Here is a 20,001-nt window from a genome sequence, read left to right as displayed (position 1 = left end):
CTGTTTTAAGTTCAGCTGTACCTGGAGGAATAAGGCAGTGTGAAAAATGCGCTTGCTGGGCTGACTTTATTCAGTGCAATTTGTTCAAGTTCCAGGCAGACACAGGAGGAATTGGAGCTTCAATGGAAAAAAAACTGTACTATACTTAAAATAAATCTGAATCTTTATTATCCCATTATAGCAGGTGTACAGCTTTAGGTTCACAGGGAATTAATGTGATTTTTTCTTTTTGGTTTAGTATCAATATTTTTTAAAGTGTCTGCAGTCATCTGCAGTGAGGTTAATAGTCAATACTCTGAACTTAATTAACAAGTAATTAGCTTTAAAAAAAAGAATAGCCAAAATGTCTTGATAGAAGCAAGAGCCAGTGCCATCTAGTGATCAGCTGTTTGGGATTAAGTTCTGCTGGCAATACACAGTAGATGGTGCGGGTGCTTACGAATGTAAAGACTTTTTGGATGATCTAGCCTACATTACGTATGTCTATGGCAGGCAACTGGAACTGAAGAGCAGCTCCTGAACTCATTGTCAAAGCATCCAACTTTGAGAACCAAACAGCATGATGTAAAACTCCATAAGACATTGTGACAAGGCTGGCTGAGTGATGACGTCAGACCCAGGAAAGGAAACACACACAGGACGGTGAAATGATGAAGGCGCTTGCTTGCGTCGGTTTATTGCAAATAAAAAGGTTGAACAAAACAGAGAACACTGACTGCACAAACAAAAACGGCGCGTTGGCCAAAGTAAATAGACAGACAGACAAGCAAACAATGTGGACGAGCCAAACAAGTATCGTGCGAGCCTTCTCGCACGAGTAGCATTTGTTATTTGCGTTTCTCCTTTCTCTCCCGTTCTCCACTCTCGAACACACAACCCCGATTGAATGAAATGTGCATCTATATATACAATTGTGCTGGGATTCAATTACCAATTAATTATTCACTTGAATCCCAGCACGTGAACTAATCTGTGAAAACCCTGTGTTCACATATTAAAGTACTTTAAATGCACTTGAAGTGAAGTGCAATCCCCGTGCTTAAATACAATTATACATTTTAAATAACTTGTGCTACACACACACATTTATATCCTGTGCAGCTATATCTATACACCAACATTAACACACCACACGCAACATACAACACAGAAATGCACACAGGGGCAGGGCACATTGCCACAGACATAAAAAACAAATACAATGTAATTTGAAGCTACTTACTTCACAGTGTGTGTTTTAAAAAATAACCGCTAAGGTGATAAGCAAAGGTTTTTAACTTATTTGGTCACAAAATATGAATTGAATATTGAGGTTCTTACTGGTATACAAAGCACTGCTGGGAGAAATATTCTAATATTCAAACAAACACCGCTTGAAATGATTCGCTGGCAAAAATGACCACGTTCATATTCGTTCATATCAGAATTTATAAATGACTGTATCAAAAAGATACCATGCTAAGGAAAACAATTCATAAATGACGTCTGAAATAAATAACACACATTCTAATGTATAGAGGGAATTTTTTTTCCCTTCCCTTAACATGTCACTTTATTACGGCACAAGAACATTTTATTTTGTAGCTAATTCAAAATGAAAGAATATATTAAAAAAAAAGCATAGCACTGACATAAAGTGATTACCTTTCCATGCACACAGTGATCATTACAGCATAGTGTATTACAAGATATCTTGCTTCTTGGTTTATGGTAAGTTACCATAAATAAAACATTCTATCTAGTGCCTCAGAGCAGGTGGTTCACAGCCAGATAACTCAACTGTTCTGCTTCACTGAAGTAAATGAAAGCGAGATTGTTGTTGTTAACAATGTTGGTTGATGGTACAAGCTCAGATGTAAGGTTCATAAACTATGTCTCGCATTGTACTGTACATCTTCACCAAGCTCACAGTCTATGCAGCCCCAAATCATGAAGGATTATTTCAACTGTGCAATATTTAGACACGTTCCCTATGACCGAAATGCCTGTTGTACATTAGTTCAGATGTTTACCAAAAACTGCACAAACAACCTTTAATGGTCTTGGAGGCCCTGTATAGTGAATCAGTACCCTACTGAATAATATGAATTTGTTCTCTTTTTACATCCCATAAAACAGTCTTATAAATGCTTATACTGTAAATACTACATTTCTGGATATTCAATGAACAAGATCCAAGTGTTAATGATGAATTGCTGTTTGGGTAACTGAGGTATTACCATACTTAGAATCTGTTCCAAATGGTTCCAGAACATGTTTATAAACTCTCAAGATTAAGAAAGAGGAAATACACTAAAAGTTTTACTCTAAATATGCCAAAAAAAAAAAAAAAGTCAAAGTTGTTTTTGTCAAAATTAGCAGGCTTCCAAACTATAATTATTAGGGTGATCTTCAGGGTATTATCCTGTAACTGAGTTTCAGGGGACATTTGCTCCTTACAAAAACAAAATCATGGTGTATAAATCATTATACAATGCTCAAAGTCATTTCAGTCACACCATAGACAGCCACTTATTTATTATGCTGCAACAACACAAATCCAAGCAAAGCCATGTATATATTATTATTATTATTTATTTCTTAGCAGACGCCCTTATCCAGGACGACTTACAATTGTTACAAGATATCACATTATTTTTACATACAATTACCCATTTATATAGTTGGGTTTTTACTGGAGCAATCTAGTTAAAGTACCTTGCTCAAGGGTACAGCAGCAGTGTCCCCCACCTTGGATTGAACCCACGACCCTCCGGTCAAGAGTCCAGAGCCCTAACCACTACTCCACACTGCTGCCTGTATATATATATACAGTATACCCTCAAACATGCAGTTACGCTGCTGAATGTGTAATTACAGCAATGCAGATTTACTGCAGTCCAATGAAACTTACATCACAATTGAATTAGCCTTTTGTTTACTAATGCTGTCCATGTGTAAATATCCCCTCGGTAACCAGCAACAATTAAATGGAAACGTCTCTAAATGTATGTCATTATTGCACTCGTTTCTTTTCCATTGTCAATGCCCATAAGGAACATCCCCAGCTATACAATAAACTGTATACAGTACCCAGCACAAGTAGTTGGCTCCACATGAAGGAGATATATAAAAAATATATATCTATAAATATATAAAAACAAATCCTAAAAATGTATTTAGAACATGATTTCACTATTCAAAAATGCACAGCCTTCTTTAACTCATACCAAAGATTAACAATTGGATTTAGATTGGGACTTCAAACAATAACAATAAAACAGTGTATTTTTACACACAAACAATTTGTTTTAAATAATAACAAAATGAATACAAATACAAAATAATACATATGCACACAGGAGCGAGGTATACCCTGTCACACTCTCTGAATGTTCACCTACAATCCAAACTTTTCTAGAATTAGGTTAACCATTATCATATTGAAATTTCTAGCACCTTGTAGACAATACTATCATAGCACCAAAGGGTATGAATATTTTTGAATTAGCATTTTTGTAGTTTTGCAAAACAAAACAAAAATGCTGAAATAAATCATTGTAAACATCTATTGCTTGTAACTTTCCTCATCCACAAATGCAAAACTTTTGCTACAAAAGATTTTTCCTAAAATTCTTTGTTTCCGAGAAATTCCTAGAAATGATGAATTTCCTTTGGGGTTGTAAATTTAGACTACAACTGTATATTTTAGTACTGAAATATAATTCTTGCACATACTGACACCGACTAAACATATTGTTGTGTGTTCCATATGTGGTATACATATTTTGAAATACATTCTCAAATATACTATGTTGTTTCTATGAACTTGAACTATGTTCCACATTTATACCTATTTTTAAATATATTCTGATTTATATTAGAATACATTCCCAAAGAATGTATTGTATTATAATAGGAAATAACTTTTGAAAAATTACCTTCAAGCAATGTCAACTTAAAAACTCTCATAAAGAATGTTGACTGCCTAAAGAGGTTTTCCAGACAAACCTAGTTAAAATCTGGACAGTTTTCAAGACAGAGTTTCTCAGCAGTTTAATATAGGATTAAGTTGGATTACCAGTGGTCTGTATTGGGTATCCTCACAATTCATACAACATAAACCTGTCATACTCTCAGTTAAACAGCTGGTATATTTAAAGCTAACTTTAAGAATGTGCCACTGTATTGAGTCTATACCGGAATGGTCCAAACTTCATAAAACATAATTATTTTTATATAAACTATATAAACAGTCATGAAAAATATAAGATGATTTAAACCAGCCGTTTACATTTTTGTCAACATATTTTTCATAAACTACCCAAGACATTCATATAATATGCCAGTAGAATTTGATCTTTCAGAAGTGTGTTGGATTGAAAAGTAATGAGCGTGTAATCCTGTATTTCTATTATTCGGAACAAATCTGCATACTTGGTATGAATACTAATACAAACTTGTTACTCGGCACACCTCTTGTTATGAAGCCTAAAATCCTGTCTTCACTCTAAATAGTAATAGTATTTTCCCTTTACCACTACGTCATATTTATGCTACCCATTTATCTTTTAAAGGTGTTACATGTATATGAACTTTGGAAAAGACACAGTTTGTTACAGCCAGGAACATGTCGCAGGCACTTATTTTTTTAATTTGGCAAACATGTAGGACATCTTTGTTTATTTTAGTGCATCCTTGATGGCAACCTTGTGTTACAAGTCCAGTATTAAAAAAAGAGAACTGAGCTATTATTGAATTACAAAAAGAGTGACAAACTGCATTTTACCTCCTAGTTTATTCCTCAATTGAAATAATTCTGCAATATAGTCTTCATTATTGAATTTGTTTCGAATAGGTTCTACCAGGTGTCCAAGACCATATCTATTAAACATTAATAAACCAGCACGATTATTTGTTTGTTCCGTGCTCTGTTTGTTTGTTTTGGCCATTGTGCCTTTTGCTTTGTATCAGAGTTTTGTGTTTTTGTTCAACCTTTTAATTTAATAAAGAAACAAGCGCATTTGCATCTCGCACCGCAGTACTTGCCTGTTATGGTTTCATTTCTGGTCTGATGTCATCCATCCAAGCTATCCTGCCACACGTGGTGTCAGTGTGGGATAACAGCGCCTCCAAGACGCAGGCCAGGAACAGTACTGTGGATATACATTATATATATAACAACTGGAACCCCTGCTCCTCCCTGAAGAAAAAGAAAGGGAGGAGCAGGGGTTCCTGGAAGAAAGGGACGAAGCAGGTGCCAAGAGCGCCCAAGAGGGAGGAGCCTGAGCGTCCAGTGCCCATGAGAGAGGAGACAGAGCTTATTGTATTACTTGTATTGTAACACTTGAAATGTATTTGCTTACGATTGTAAGTCGCCCTGGATAAGGGCGTCTGCTAAGAAATAAATAATAATAATGATAATAATAATAATTATGACTTCTGGTACACGTTTGTGGTATCATTTTGTAGTTTCTTTGGTTACATGATGTTAAATAAAAGATCTAAATTATGTTCATACAGTTTTGTTTTTTTAAATCCTAAAATTCTAGGTGATGTAAACCTTTTGGCCATAGCTATACATAGCATTGTTATTATATAATTTTTCAACACATCCAAATAATATAAAACAAATTCACTCAATAGTATAGCAAGCAATGTCAAAATATTTAGAATTGTCTGTATTGATGTATTCATCATGACAGATTAATGCTTCACATATCTAAACTATAAAACACAAATATTTTGCAATATTAAACACGCCACATAGCCACATCAATGGGTTATATACTTGTTATTTATGTAATTGTGTAACATTTCAGTGCACACTATGTTAGGCGCTGTATCTGGCCACATCTCCACCCTTCTAAACCTCCAGTTTGTTACAAAAGGACAGTCTCAAAAACGGACTTTGCAAATTATTGGTGGTTATCACTGAACAATTTGAACAACTTGTTGAATCAGTACTGTTCTATCTTCCAATGGTAGCCGCACTATTAAATGTAACCATTAGTGCACTGTTGGATTACCATTGTAAAACCTTGACCAGGCTATTTCCATTCCTTTAAAAAAAGTAGGAGCCAGCTCTATCTAGTGAACTGGTATTGAGGATCACATTTTTATTTTTTATTTATGGTAATACAAAACTGTTCACTTCCTTTTCTATAAAAACACTTGGTTTGCTCTAGCTCCTGAATTGAGGTCAAAGCACCTTAACACAGACTAACAAAAACTAAAATAAACGCGCACACAATATACTAAGATTGTAACCATCGTAGAAATACAAGGGAACAGTAAAAGACCAATCTGAAAGTTGCTTAATCTTTTGGAGTAAGGTTGGAGGTGTGATTGGTTCAGTTTAGCTATTTAGAACAGGACTTGAAGGGCAAACTTTGCCCACTCCTACCCTGAAATACTGATTTGACTGGAAAGCAGATTTTGTACAAACTGTCAGTTTCATTAGCATGTCCCTGGTAAAAAAAAAAATACTTTTAGCAACTATGCAAATGTTTGTGGAATTCAAGCTAAAGGAGTCTGCTAACACTCTTCCTACAGCAATCCAATATTTGAATGTAATGTAATTTAGTTATGTTACATCTGCATGGATGATGTTCACCAGATAAGGACTCCAGCTGCCATATTGCTATCTATGTTTTGCATTTTCACTTAAAAAAGTACTAGATGAAGATTAGAAGTTTTAAACAGAGTTCAAAGATTGACCGAGGAGAGCTGTGCAAAAGTAAACAGTTTATCTTTCTGGTTTCTGCCAAGGTTAAATTTACATTTCAGCTAGCACAGTACCAAATGATCATTAATTACATTTGTTTAATTGTATTTTTCATGACAAACAAGATCTTACAAGATCAGTAGCAGAACACTGTCTATTTTCAGCAGAACGCTATCACTTTACAGAAAACATGGAATGTATTAAACCAAGATGTGGTTTTAATGAAACATGAAGCGATTTTAACCCACTTGACAAAGACTCCCGGAAAATGGTCATAATTGCTTTAAGTAAAGCACTGTAACACATCCAGACATTACCACATTGATTATTAAAGCCAATACAGATAAAGCATCTGCATTGCAATATTTGAGGACTTTCAGGACTGTAGCATGTTTCATTGATGGGAAAACAACCATTTCTCAATATCGGCGCACCCCCAGCACCCCTACTTCCCGCACCCTTGGATTTACATCAAACTAACCTGCTTATCTTTACTGTGAGTGACTGACAGAGAGATGCAGTGAGTTCAATGAAGCAGACCCTGTGTCAAGAGAATGATCAGAATTCCCTTGACACAGGGCCCCGTATGCCATCAACAAATCTTTAGCAGCATTACAGGGTTCTTCATGTGGGATTAACAGCAGGAAGAAGAAGAAGAAGAAGAAGAAGAAGAAGAAGAAGAAGAAGAAGAAGAAGAAGAAGAAGAAGAAGAAGAAGAAGAAGAAGAAGAAAAAGAAGAAGAAGAAGAAAGGAGGCTGTGTGGTCCAGTGGTTAAAGAAAAGGCTTGTAACCAAGAGGTCCCTGGTTCAAATCTCTCCTCCGCCATTAACTTATTGTGTGACCCTGAGCAAGTCACGTGTGCTCTGTCTTTCGGGTGAGATGTAATTGTAAATGACTCTGCAGCTGATGCATAGTTCACACACCCTAGTCTCTGTAAGTTGCTGTCTGCTAAATAAACAAATAATAATAAAGAAGAAGTCTGGCCGTCTTACATTTTACATTGATTTTCATCAATATTGGTGGGACCACTTATACATAAATTACATAACTACGCATACTGTGCTGTACCTGCTATACATACTACATTTAATGTCTCTTTAGAGCAACAGGAAATGCATTCACCATACTCTAGTGTAATATTCATCAAGAACTATAATTTTTTTTATAATTTTTTGATCAACTAAGCTTGTGCGTTTTCACTGAAAAGCATGTTTTACCCAATACCCTAAAAGTTGAATCCAAATGGCTGTGCGTGTGTGAGGTCGAAATATGCAGCTTAGTTGATGTTTAGTTTAGACCATTAAACTCAGTGTGTGAGAGAAAATGCAAACATATAATCAATCATATTGTTCAGGTCAACCAAGAGCCATGACTGTTAAACAGTCCAAAGTGGATGATTTAGTTCATGAAAATGTGGAGGGTTTTGTTTGTCTGCACCAAACAAAAGACATTAGGGTATTTTAAAATATTCAATCCAATGATTCATAACTTTACATGAAGTGTCTAGTATTTTTTTTACATCGTCATTACTTATGCATAGTTCCAATGTACTTAATGTGTACATCTTTTTGCATGATATATGTTAGTATACAATTGCATCAGAAAAGGGTTAGGGTTAGTGATATGGTTGTATCGTGCATAAAGATGTACACATGAAGTAAATTATAAATATCCATAATAACACTGTAATTATGTGTAAGTACACAGGTATTTACTAAGTAACTACTATGTAAATAAACAGTAATTAGAGACACTTAATGTAAAGTGTTACCGATTCATATTATATCATGGCATGATCTGTCCTCCTGTTTTAATGAACAATGCTGTGTGATTGGTGTGCTTTGCTTATGCATTTGATCACAGCTGACATAGCTGGTCATGTCTCCCATTTACCTGTCTCTGTGACTTGTATGTTATGGAATGGAACTGTGGAAATAGGCTACAGTATTCAGCATTTGACTACTAAAACAAGTATGTCAGTAACATACATCTTACACTAAATCATGTTCATACCAACTTAGCGTTTCTCCAGGTATTTGCACACAGATGGACGGACAGACATACACCCCCACATATCCTCAGAATCCAATATTCTCAATCATTTATGCTAATACATCTTTATACCAACAGTTGGGTAAGCAGATACATGGAAAAATATGAAGTGTGACATGCATACAGCATATACCACCACCTCCACTGTGTCCCCTTCATACTGGATTTACACAGAGGCGCAGGAACGAATTTCAAACTGGGTGGGTGCTGAAAAGAGGGGGTGGGGGTATATTTTTTTTAATGATTTTTAATTGTATAGAAAATAGTGATTTCTTTTGTGCATTTCATAATCACATGCGCAGACCAAACCAAGTGAGTTTTATAAGGAATAAGCACGAAATAATAATAATAATAAAAAAAAAAACTCAGCAACCTGAATCAAAAATGTTTATGTAGCCTAACATTAAAAACCAACAAGACAACACATTAATAACTACATTGCAAAACAGATGTTACATAAATAAAACGCAACAACCTCCTTAGATGTGAATTCCAAATAGTGCAAATGGAAATGATTGTGGTTTAATTCAATTAAAAGTGGCATATGGAACGTTTGGCCTTACTATAGTAAAAAATAAACGCACAGGCAGTTTTATGGATTGTTTATTGAGAAATATATTGACATAGGTTCAAAGTTAATCCTTTATTCTCTACTGTTTGAAATGTGTTTCTGGAAGTTACAGAGATTTACTTTTAATGCTATCCGACATTGTTAAGCTGTTATAATAGTGAAACCAGCTGCTAGCACAGTAAATGCTGTCTCTCACATGACATCGCTTGGTGCTGATACTATCAGTGATAGGTTGAATAAACTATGAATGCCCGCCCTTGCATTTCAATGCCTAGCGTTAATTGGTTGAAACACTAAATTCAGGCATCCAGGCGGCAATACTAATTGGTTGATAGTTGAATCATGTCTGTGGAAATGGTCATTCATAAAGTAAAGTTAACGAAATTCCCTGGTGATGTTAATAATAATAATGAAAAGTTAATGACAACGGCGGGCTGCACCAGCACAGCCCTTTACCCTCAGTATATGGGGTGCGGCCCAATTATCAGAGTTCCCTTGACATAAAACATTAGCAGCATTACGGGGTTCTGGGATTAACAGCAAGAAAGCAGCGATGTGTATAATAACAAATGTCACATTGCATGCATTTCTGTTAAACACAACAGTACATATGCAGTATTAGTGGGGGCATGCTGGCAACTGATACAAGCTTCAAAAATGGAAGTGGTGGGCAGAAAGAAGTATCAAACAGCAAGGATATAATTGATGATTTGTCATGCAACCACAGCCTTCAGTTACAACCAGTTTATCTGGTCTTTTAACACTAGAACCACCATGGCAGTCATTTTGATGGTTTGAGGGTTTCAAATTTAAATTATGACTTTTCCTAAATTATTATTATTTATTTGTTAGCAGACGCCCTTATTACTATCCTCTACAATTGTTACAAGATATCACATTATTTTTTACATACAATTACCCATTTATACAGTTAAGTTTTTACCAGAGCAATCTAGGTAAAGTACCTTGCTCAAGGGTACAGCAGCAGTGTCCCCCACCTGGGATTAAACCCACGACCCTCCGGTCAAGAGTCCAGAGCCCTAACCACTACTCCACACTGCTGCTTAGTGTGTATTACATGTATTAAATACCCTTTTTGTTTTAAATTAAAAAATAATTTCGTGTCCAGTTTTGTATGTACATATACCTGTTTACACACTAGTTTCTTTTGAAATGTTTATTTTATTATAGTTTTTCATTTTTTGAAGTAGTGCCTTATGTAGTAAGTTAGATAATAAATCCTTTTATGTTTAATTGTTCATTTAAATACAGTGTTTCGGCTGTGCAGATGTTTGATATGACGTGCTTGAATAAAACTTTTGAGTTATTATTATTTTATTATTATTATTTATTTCTTAGCAGACGCCCTTATCCAGGGCGACTTACAATCGCAAGCAAATACAAATACATTCAAGTGTTACAATATAAGTCATACAATAAGAACAAGAAATACAATAATTCTCAAGTGTGACAAACCACAATTCAATAATACAGCAGATAATAGTGAAAGTTACATCAGGATATGATTAAATAGTGATAGTTACATCAGGATATGATTAAGTACAAAATACTACAGATTAAACACTTGGCAGATTACAATATTCTGAGGTACAGGATTAAATGCAGTAAAATAGGGGGCAGATAAGAGCAAAATAAAGCATATTTAAATGAAGGGTGATAGTGTCCCAGGATACAACAGAGGAGTTCTACAGGTGCTGTTTGAAGAGGTGAGTCTTAAGGAGGCGCCGGAATGTGGTCAGGGACTGGGCAGTCCTGACATCTGTAGGAAGGTCGTTCCACCACTGCGGAGCAAGGGTGGAGAAGGAGCGGGCTCGGGAGGCAGGGGAGCGTAGCGGAGGTAGAGCCAGTCTTCTAGTGCAGGCGGAGCGGAGAGGTCGAGTGGGGGTGTAGGGAGAGATGAGGGTCTGGAGGTAGCTGGGTGCAGTCTGATCAAGGCATCTGTAGGCTAGTACAAGAGTCTTGAACTGGATGCGAGCGGTGATCGGGAGCCAGTGGAGCGAGCGGAGTAGTGGAGTAGCGTGGGCGAAGCGAGGTAGAGAGAACACCAGGCGAGCAGCAGAGTTCTGGATGAGCTGGAGCGGACGGGTGGCGGACGCAGGGAGGCCAGCCAGGAGGGAGTTGCAGTAGTCTAGACGGGAGAGTACCAGGGCCTGGACCAGGAGCTGGGTAGCATAGTTGGTGAGGAAGGGTCGGATTCTTATCCGATAGTTTGTCTTTCATTATAATATTGATGTTGTTTAAAATGTAACGGTCATAATGACTGGGGGTGGCGGTTTTAGGTATGAGTATAACCGCGGCGGTTCTAGTGTTATCAAATGGTAAGCTGACATCAGGAAAATATATTTTGTTTTTTATTGTGGGCCACTACAGCTCGATGGTGCTGCATAGTTCATTGTACCTTTAAATGTACATAGAGTACTTAAGATTCAGTATGTTCAATTTTCTCAATTATAAATTCAGTGGAAATTAATATATATATATATATATATATATATATATATATATATATATATATATATATATATATATATTATTTTTTTTTTTTTTTTACAGTCCAACAAAATCTATACAAATCCACAGCAACGTCTGAATTAAGGTACATAAGCCCCCTGTTTGTTTTGACCATAAAACCAGCTCTGTTATCTTAGTGATTAATGCATCCACATTCATTGAGATTTTTTTTTTTTATCTCTGATGTTATTTTTTTATTTGTACACTTCAATGTTTAATAAAAGCATGAATAAAACACACATATCATGGTAAATAGACACAAGAACAGTAAAAGCCTTTTGGACAAGAGCCACATTACTATTTGCACATTCATTTGCTAAATGTTTAGATAATTGTCTGTCTATGCTGAGCAACTCATGGGCACTAGGTATGTGATGTATAAACGCTACTGTATGTCCATTTTACCAAACAAGGCAGTTTTTCAATTAGGCCCCAAGAATACAATTTCCTTTCCCATTCTATTTACTTCAGGGTATGAACAAACACAAGGTTAACACCACTGGCTTACAGTGTATTTGATTATTCTGGGAGTGAGATGAACCCCACATCGGGTTTTCTTTTTGATTGGAGGCATAACACTAGGATATTTGAAGATCAATGCAATGCTTTACAGGGACCTGGTTATGTTTTACCAAAATTCAAAACTGAACTCAGATTTGCATATTTTAGATCTTTACCAACGAAGAGCCAGACTTTCCACTGTGGGCAAATTGCCACTTCACACATTTGCTATAAAGTCTTGTTCATGCTTCAATCGTGGAACCGTCACTAAGTTCTAGTTCCTCAGTCGTGCCACTGTCAGGCGATTCAAGGAGACAACTTTTAATTTCCATCAACTCTAGTTGGTCACGTTGCAAGACTGGCATTAGGTGATCACAAGACTGTATAAACAACCTTTACAGGCTAAAATATGAATGTGTTTTTAGTGTACAGCAGTAGTTTAATGACATTGTGTGTGTATACAGAAGTGTATTGCCCCCATGACACACTTGTAAATTAGATCTCCAAGGGCATATCCTGCTGAGCAGAAATTTAAATAAATATAAAAATAAAATATAATTTGGCCCATCATTGCTTGTCTGGTTCCTAGTAACTGGTAATCACGATTATTTTTCAAGTCGGGTCTTAAAGGACCCCAAAGATTCAGAATCAACAACATGGCTACGTAACCTATTCCCTCCCCACTCTGTCGCCACTTAATTTCAAATTGTGTCCTCTGGTCCTGGTTTCTGTGCTGAGCTTAAAGTATTATCCAGGGTTAACTTGGTTGACTCCTTCAGTTGTCTCTCATCTTCATAGCTCATTCCTTTATAGTCTGGTTGCTCACCCATGGACCTTTTTATTTTGTGGGGGCCAAAAATTAAACACAATATCACCTGTGCATTTGCAACGTTATCATTACATATCATATCATAAAAAGACATGTCTTTACTTTAATTTGTAGGGACTTGATATTATTGCATGCAATGTAGCTTCAACTGCAATTTTGGCTTGCTTCAAACATGTTAAGTTTGCGTAAAGCTGGATTTAGGTTCAATAAAATATCTTATATGAACATGTTAATGTCCATTCATTTTTAAGAATCTACTTCTTCTCAAACCACTTTCTCAGGCCATCCATATGATGTAACTTATCGTATTAAAGAACTTTAATGGGAGCTTATTGTTTGAAGTTCTTCACCATCAATCACTGCAGATGACCGAGAAACTCAACAAGGTCATAAAATCTGCAAGCCTCCGAATCTGAATCAATCACATTTAGTTTTGTTTATTAAACCATTGCCTAGTAAGGGCTTTCCAAGTCTGTTCCTCTGTCAGATTACAATATGAACACGCAGCTGTGTCCTTATTGTCCACTAGCCAGAAAACGAAATCTGTACATGGAATTCAGGAACAGTGTGGGTGGCAAACTCATGTTCTTTTTTCAAATTCCTGTGTGACCCAGATGTGGCTCTTGCATGTCTGAATAAATATTTTATCTTCTAAACTATTCAAAACCTACACAACTGGCTTACCCCTGTTTATAAGCTGTAAAGAGACCTGTGTTTCTGAACATCCCTAGCTCTTGCATGTCTACCGTACTGGCTCTTATAATTAGGGTTCTGCGCTTTCTGTGTTTATTTTTGAAGCGCTTAAAATACAATAATAGGTCACTCACCTTGTTGGGTATTTGTTTGGAGCTGTGTGTCAGGGTAGACAGTAGTATTGGTTACGCAGGCAAAACACAAACTACATAGAATATATTGAACACAAAAATAAACAAATGAAACTAAATAATGACGGCAATCTTTAGGTGTTTAAGGGAAGACCCAGCTTTCCCTGGTACAGTTATATAGATTCAACAAAACCCCTGTGTCAGTGCTGAAACAGCTTCAATTCAAACCATTCCTACAGCCTAGCACCTTTGACTGAGCTTTCAGTGGCCTTTTATACAAACCTGTATATTACATATTGTTATTGTCATGCTTGTTAATAGTTAATAGTATAGCTGATTGCTTTAAGCTTAAGACTTTTCTGTCCCAACATAATAAGATAACATGCAATTATTCACTAGCCTTAAAGTATCATCTATCATGGGTACCTACCAAGAACAAAAAAAAAGTCATGTTTGTGCCCCAAAATGTATTAAATAATCATAGCTGGGAATTCATGCCTGTGGTCATCCATGCCCAAAAGGCATTCACCATGTCTTGGTTGCTAAGAGATTAAGAGAAATGTATATACTGGTAGTGTCCCTGGTTATGGAAAAAAATATATATATATATTGTGCTATGTTTTTTAATTGTTTGTTTTTGTTTTTTTTAAACAAATCATGGTCCGCATTTGTGCTTTATATAATTAAGCATCTTGAAATGATGTTCCTCACGCAGACCTGCGGACCACTTATTTGAATCTCTGCTTTTATACCTATAATCAATAAAACCCATGCTTTTAAAAATATGCAGTACTGACTTGCAGCATTCTGTGAGCAATGCTATTCTGTGGGAAATATCTGGCAACTACTATAGTAATTTACTTCCACTAAAGAAAGAGGTCATGGGAATTCTATGTAAACACTACATCAGAACAGTAGCTTAATAATAGGACTCAATACTGCATCATTATTTATTTTAATTTTATGGCACTAAATTTGGAGTTAGGCCTCATGTAAAGTAGTGAGACTAACATGTGCGATAAAGCTAAATTTACTGCCCCATTTACTAACAGAGAACACATTAATTTCTGTGTACAGTATTTGGCTAATTTACATACCATACCGTGCACACTGCATGTATTGTAAGTGATAATTTAATGTGCACGATACTGTCCGCGACTACACGTGATCATCTTCATATAAAAAGCCCCAGCAGTCCAGGCGTATCTTTTGGTCAGTAGCGAAAGGTGGAGGCGGCTTACATTGACTGAAAATGAGTGATCAAAAGACACAGCACTAAGCAAGGGACAGACAGAGGCAAAGTAAAGTGAAACAGCACTGCATACACTGCATGTATTCCTTGTCTGGTGTAAAAAAAAGAAAGAAAATAAGCCTTTTCCTTTGTCCTTTAATGCATACTAATGCCCATTAGTTTCTAAAATTGTGACGTACTGCATCGTTTTGGAATTATATTTTAAAACAACCCGCCTCTTTAATATACTGTAGTGGTTAGGGCTCTGGTCTCTTGACCGGAGGGTCAAGAGTCCCTTGAGCAAGGTACTTTACCTAGATTGCTCCAGTAAAAACCCAACTGTATAAATGGGTAATTGTATGTAAAAATAATGTCATTGTATGTAAAAATAATGTGATATCTTGTTTCAATTTTAAGTCGCCCTGGATAAGGGCATCTGCTAAGAAATAAATAATAATAATAATGTGTATTCAACATGTGGTCTGCATTGTGAATGACATTCCCATTAAGCAAATCACGGCTCACAGAGGTAGTAAAATAGCCAATCAAATAGCGCACAGGATCCGTTTCCTCACGTAAACGTGTACCAGCACAGCACACATCATTTTGATTAGGCTAGCGCAGTGAAGGCATGTTTCAACTATTTATTTTACTTTGTGTAAAATTTAAAATCAGTTGCCAAAGGAAAAGGAAATGGCCAGTAATGCCTGAATGTTGTCAGGGGAACATGTCTCTATGTTATGGAAAACATGTTCTGTTTTTTGTTTCATACACACTACATCAGACAGAGGGATAAGACTTTTCTTTTGACTCCAGATCCGTAAGACAGATTACCACAAACTGAGTCCAAAACTGCATTATAGAGATGGGATACTTTCGAAAATAGGATCAAAGCCAGAACTGTGCAGTATATAAGCTTCTAGTAACATATCTGCCATGGCACTGTTCAGACTGAGTCTGTGAATGTTTTTGTATTAAGCTATAAATGAAGCATGCAAATTGTCAGCATGAAAACAGTTAGAAGTCACTGGCTATTGAGTACAGTTGTGTCCCTTTAATGTCAAAAGGACGTAAGCAACCATATTGACATTTGCTAAGCCGTTGCTTCATTCCAAAGTTTGTGCAATTGGCTTCCAAACTGGAAAATAAAACCTGTTAACGTCATGGTTAAGAAAACAAAACTCATGTTGTAGATTTAAGGGTTTCTCTATGCGGCCAAGTTTTGCATTTTTTTTTCTCATGTCGTTTCGTGCAATTTGTATATGTATGTATACTGTAGTGACCTAGGAAAAATATGTTTTAATAAAATGTAGCGTTCTTATTATTTTACCCCTGTTTTTCTCCCTAATTTGTCTAATTATGGTCTCTAAACACAGCAATCCCCGCAACAGTTCAGGAGAGCTTAAGGCCAGTCATCCTCCAATCTCACAACTTAAGCCAATTGCCTCTTTACACCCAACGATGTCAGAGAGCTACCGTCCGCTGGTTGACAGACCAGCCCTTTAGGTGTCCGCTTTGTGCTAGTGCCTCGCCAGAGTAGCAGAGCCAATGTGATGTTCCCTGTGGAATCCTCAGTGAAGATCATACGACTCACCTTGCACACCGTATAGATGTGCTTTTAACAGGTGAGCCACAAAGCTTCCTCTCTCAGCTCTGGATAATATTCCTGGATAAAAACTGATAGGAAAAGATTACAAAAAGGCCCCATTCCATTTATGAAATGTAGGCTTTGTCTAAAGTACAAAAGAATATTCCATCTGTTGATAAATTACTAACAGATTTGTTTGACTTTCTTGTTGCAATATATAAAAGAACAAAGATTAGGAACCTGCCATTTATTGCAGACATATTTTCCTTTGTTTAAAAACGAATTATATTTTGTAAATTCTTGCAGGTTAGCTGTCATATAAATCCGTAAATGTGTTTTGTTCAAATGATGGATTGAGATTTTATATAAAAAGGAAAGATTAAGATGATTTTGTCATTAACCGATTCATTTACTGACCATCCAAGGTAAAATAACAGATATCAAGTACAATGTATAATTAAGTCCCAACATAGCAACATGATAAAAGTTATTTTAATTTATTTTAATTTTATTCATTGTTTTATTTATTTTTATTACATTTACATTCATAACATATTACATTTACATTAATAAACTACCTCAGTTGACCATTTACAAAGAAAAACACAGACTAAATCCCAGTTTATCTATACGCAGAACGTTATAAAGGTTTATTAACAGTATATTTTAACATTCTTGAGCACTAAAAACAAACAGCTTTATAATTTATAACACTGTATGCCACAATATGTTTCTCGAAGAAAATAGAGACACAGTTAGAAAAGGGCTGAAGCTATATATAATCAAAGTGAGCCTAAATAACACTGAAGGACTTGGGAATTAAAAGCAAGCATGCTGCAGTCCTCTGCATGCTCTATTCTTATTGTCTGTCATTTGTTGGTTACAATCTGTATACTTTGAAAGGAAAACGTTCACAATCTACACTGACCACACTTAATGACTGTGTTTGATAAATTGGCATTCTGGCACCTAAGCACAAACCGCATATTGACGATATCTACAGAGCCTGCTAAACTGTTCTTAACTGCGTCTTTTATGCAGTCGCTCCTTTAACAGATTTGTATCCACTGATGGGCTAGCTATTGCCAGTGGATTCAACAGCTGGCCAAGTATTGTCAGTCCAACTTATCAAGTGCCTTTTGGATGACCACTTTCAGACACTGGATAGCTCTGTCTTTTGAGTCTGGCTCCATAGCCTCCACACTATTTTCAACGAAGGTTCGCTTCAACTTTGCAACTTTTGCATGAGCAAGTGTGCCCAAGGCATTTTGGTTTCTTGTAATTGTGTAATCAAATCTGTTTGCACACAAGTTCACTTAATAAGGCATGCATGAGTAGAAGCATGGATCTTTCAGGATGATCAAAAGAAAGCTAAGACAGCACCCAAATAATCGTGTAGGTAAAACACTGACCTGAACCAGAAGTTCCATCTAGTTAATACTGCAAGCAGCTCTGGGTAGTTTTCCTTCAGAAAGCACAGATAACTGTGTCTTAGCTTTTGCCACAACTTAATTCACTTCAGTCAACTCCTCCACAAAAACGTTTTCAACTAAATGGAGTTTGTGCACCCAACATGTCATATATAGAAGGTGGGGTCCTACTAAAACGTTGAGAGCAGTGAAGCATTTTATAAACTACGGTGCTGAGTCACTGACAATAGAAAGTACATCAGAACGCTACACATTGTGGCTGTTCAATTTCCTGTGAACATGTGGTTGCATTTGCAGTTTCAAGAATGAAGACAGCAGCCATGCGAAATATGTGTTGTTCTTTCTCCGTAGCATCCCTGGATAGCTGACAGCACCTCATCTGTTGCCTTCTGCTGAGTTTGTGGAAGATACTCCTGCCTCAAGCAATCGGCACTTGGAAGGACAGTATATACAATAAAAGAAAATGCATTTGAAACAATATATTTTAAAGTCCATTCCAAAATATATATTTAATCTTTTGACTGCCATGCAAATAGAAAAATGTTTGTTCCTGCTGTGCTTCTGTAAAACGGCATATTTGTTAAAGAATAGTACATCTCATGAAAAAAAAAAAAAAATCTCTAAAAAATTAAATGTAAAAGGGGTCCCCGAGTGGTGTGCAGGATGAGTCATGCCGTCAGGGCAGTGCAGGTTTGAGTCCTGGCAGCAAACTTTGCTGGGGATTCCACAGAGATTGTAGGCAAAAAGGTCAGGGACTGTTTTTCCCTACAGACAACTTCTGGGCTGGAGTTTGTCCTCCAGCGGTCAATAGCTCATAGGTGTAAAGAGGCAATTAATCGAAGTATGACCACTGACTTTCAGTTCTCCCAAGCTGCATTTACCATAATGTGTGTGGCTTTTATAAAGATAATGGTTAGACCTAAGAAGTGGTATGTATACATTATATTGTGTATCAAGATCCCCACTTGACACTGCCAAGGATTTCTGACTTCTAAAGTTAGTTTTTGTCCCCCCTAGTAAGTGTGAAGCACTTCTGAAAGCAATCCATGCTGAACCATGCATGGACAGACCTGTCTATTATCAAACATTCCTGTCAAGCAGTCACTTAGTCATGAAAACTATTTGAACAAGCAAGGCATAAAGATGTCATGCCCTTTAAAGTCTGTCTGCTACATAATCAGCTTTACAGAAACTATCATAAATAAAGTCCATATTGTGTTTACATAGGAAATGCACAGACTGAGAGGTGTTGATGGATTTAAACAAAACTTGATTTAGATTAAACAAATTAATATATGGGCTAAATGTTCTGGTTTTACACAAGGATAACCTTTAGATCAGAACACCTTGGATTATATTTTTCAAGACAATTCATTAATGTTGCAAAAAACCTAACACAATTTAGAATCATTTGCTGGCATTTTGGATTAAACTGTTCTGCACCATGGTACAGTATGCAGTTCAATGTATTCCCTTTGCACACTGGTAGTTGATTGTAAATGGTGACCTAATAAAAGGTCTTCTACTTCAATTCCATTGTAAATGGTGACCTAATAAAAGGTCTTCTACTCCAATTCCATTCTTTAGCTTTTAAGCCTTAAAGTAAAGAATAACAGCTGGATCATGTGTGTTATTTTTTTAAAAAAGGATTTGACAGGTGTCCAGTGGGTTTAATATTAATATTTAAATAATTTGACAATAATACATTTACTTTTTGCGAGCAAACTTTACCCATAA

This window comes from Acipenser ruthenus, chromosome 17 (assembly GCF_902713425.1).
Source record: "Acipenser ruthenus chromosome 17, fAciRut3.2 maternal haplotype, whole genome shotgun sequence".
NCBI lineage: Eukaryota > Metazoa > Chordata > Actinopteri > Acipenseriformes > Acipenseridae > Acipenser > Acipenser ruthenus.
Note: the sequence above shows the minus strand (reverse complement) of the source record.